The following is a 3,356-nucleotide window of genomic DNA, read 5'->3' on the forward strand; positions in this document are numbered from 1 at the left end:
TTTTTTTTTTTGTTTTGTTTTGATGTTCCAAGTCCGTGACGTCATATCCACCTGCGCTGGGTAAACAAGGTTCACAAAGAGAGCCGATCTTCACCAAACTGTTTGGAGCCGCACAGACCGGCTCTGTGGCGCTCAGAGGGTCCTTTCTGTGGGGAAATGGACCGATCTGCGTTAGTGACAGCAGAGAGGGGGGGCTGTCAGAAAGGCTCAAACTCATGCTGACTAATTACAGCTCCAGCACAAACTATTTTTTAATAAAATACTTTTTTTTTAGGATGGGGTCCCTGTTATTACGCTTCCAAAACCCACACGTTTAAAATGAATAAACAAATTTAAAAAAAACTTAAAAGATGATTTAATGTTATCTTCTTAATCAGAACACAACTTTATGTTTTTAAAACAGCAGTGCATTGCTTTTTTTTCCAGTTTCAAACATGTGGGACAGATTCTCTTTTTTTTAAACAATTAGTTGGGGATGAGTGGAAATTTTATTTTGGGGCCTAAATGAAAAAGGGAGAGGGTTGGTTCCGCTGTTCATTTTGTTTTCATCGTTTTAAATTGGGAGTTCGTGCGCTTGATCGCTGTTGAGGAAGCACCTTTCGCTTCTCTGTGAATGACTTCTGAGTTCACCATGACTGCATCTGCGCGAGGGGAGCTGCTGATCGGCCCTCTGAGGAGGAGCTGTTTGTTGGTAGACAGCGCCACCTTCTGACGGCGACCGCCAACAACACGTGCGGGCTGTGTGTGGCGTGAGTCTTGTCTGTTAGCAAAATATAGGAGGAGCCGCTGGACGAGTTTTAATGAAATCTTCAGAATGTAATCACTGGATGTACCTCTATAGCTGATTAACTTTTGGAGACAAACCAATTCAAGATGGCTGCCACAGCTAGCTGATATTAGAAAACCCCAAAAGTGCTCGAACTCAGTCGTTTTCACTAATATTGGGCTAAAATTTGGTGAGATTGCAGCTGAAAGTCATTCGCAACACATGCTTTAAGCGCTACACATTGTGCAGGATTTTAGCGCAAAACTTTAGCACTAACTGTTGAATCAAATATAATAAATGATCAAAATGACACACGAACAACTGGACAGACTTTAGGTCAATTTTGAGAAAATTATCTTTGGATGTACAACTACAACTGATTCGTTTTTTGGAGCCGAGCCGATTCAAGATGGCGGCCACAGCTAATCAAATTCCTCCAGCACAAAAGTGACCATAGCTCAGTCAGTTTCACAGCTGTTGAAAAGAAAAGATGAGCTAAAAAAACCTATCTATCTATCTATCTATCTATCTATCTATCTATCTATCTATCTATCTATCTATCTATCTATCTATCTATCTATCTATCTATCTATCTATCTATCTATCTATCTATCTATCTATCTATCTATCTATCTATCTATCTATCTATCTATCTATCTATCTATCTGGGACAACAAACTTGCACTCCATAGCAATGGGGGTAAACAGGAAAATACAGCTTTACCAAACCCTGTGTTCCTCTTTATACATTATATCAGGGAAACACATTAGCGCTTAACTACAGGAAATGAAAGTACCACTGAGTTAAGTGTTTGTTTCAGAGGCCGTTATTTTAAATTCATAAATCATATAAATACAGGACAGATGTAGTATATGGTGTGCATTTTATTGCGAGGATGAATGTATACGGATCGGTTTCTTCGTGCCCTGCAAACCACTTTGATGTGTTTAATGACACCTGGGCCTGAGGTGAAGCCTGAGCAACACTCAGATGTACATATAAGGACACAGAACATTTACATTCACACACAACATTATGATTCAAAAGCAGTTTAGTCAATCAATCAATCAGTCCATTCGACCATCTATCCATCCTCAGATCCATCCTCTTCAATTCAGTTTATTTATAAAGCGCCAGTTCACAACAAAAGTCATCCCAAGGGACTGTATAAAATGTTCCCATATAATCTAAAATGCCAATTAGGTAAAGTTATCTAAGGAAAACTGCAGATTTGTTGACTCTTCACTTCCTCACGGTCTCCCATCCTGAGCAGCATGTTGGTGACAGTGGGAAGGAAAATCTCCCTTTTAACAGGAAGAAACCTCAAGCAGAACCAGAACCAGGCTCAGGCCGAGTGACCATCTGCTTTGACCAGCTGGGGTTTGAGAGGACAGCTAAGAGACGCAGACAAACACAGAATGACTGGTACAGGTGGAGCTTCTACTGGAAGAAAGACAAAGAAAAAAAAAACATGTGTTAATGATATAAATAACTACAAATACAAACATAGAGAGTAGAGAGAGTAAAGACGGCAGCAGAGTGAGGAAATATGTTCAGTTTGTCCTCCAGCAGTCTAAGCCTATAGCAGCATAACTAAGGGATAGCTCAGGAAACCCAAGCTAAGCCTAACTATAGGATTTATCAAAAAGGAAAGTTTTAAAAGTAGACAGGATGTCAGCCTCAAGGACAGAAGCTGGAAGTTGGTTCCACAAGAGTGGAGCCTGAGAACTGAAGGCTCTGCCTCCCATTTTAGAAACTGTAAGAACCACAAGTAAACCTGCAGTCTGAGAGCAAAGTGCTCTGTTAGGAAAATATGGAACAATAAGATCTTTTATATAAGATGGAGCTTGTCTGTTGAGGGTTCTGTATGTTAGAAGTAAGATTTAAAATACCATTCTGAATCTGACACACAGCAAACGGAGAGAAGCTAAAACTGGAGAAATATGATCTCTTCTTCGAACTCATTTTGGATCAGCTGAAGACCTTGAGAGTTTACTGGAGTCCCAGATAATAAAGAAGTACAAAAGTCCAGCCTAGATGTGACAAAGGCGTGGACCAGTTTTACTGCATCATTTTGGGACAAGATGTTTCTAATTTTAGTGATATTACACAGGTGGAAGAAAGCAGACCTGGTGACATTTTTAATGTGGGGGTTAAAAGTAATATCCTGATCAAAAATAACACCAAGGTTCTTTACATTAGAACTGAAGGCAAAATTAAGGCCATCCAGAGGAAGTGAAAGGCTGAAGTTTAGTCCTAAAATGCTCAGGTCCAAAAACTACTACCCCTGTTTTATCTGAGTTTGAAAGCAGAAAATTAAGAGTCACCAAGTTTTTATGTCTGTAAAATAAGATTATAATCTAAGTAACTGATTGTATTCATTGGGTTTGATTGATAAATATAACTGAGCATCATCAGCAAAACAATGAAAAGTTACCCCATGATGTCTAATAACTTCACCTAATCTACACATAAACAAAGTAAAGGATACTGGTCCAAGCTCTGAACCCTGAGGAACACCATGACTAACTCTGGTGTATGAAGAAGACTAATTATTCACATGAACAAACTGGAATCTATCAGATAAAT

The sequence above is a fragment of the Kryptolebias marmoratus genome, linkage group LG4, assembly GCF_001649575.2.
Source record: "Kryptolebias marmoratus isolate JLee-2015 linkage group LG4, ASM164957v2, whole genome shotgun sequence".
Taxonomy (NCBI): domain Eukaryota; kingdom Metazoa; phylum Chordata; class Actinopteri; order Cyprinodontiformes; family Rivulidae; genus Kryptolebias; species Kryptolebias marmoratus.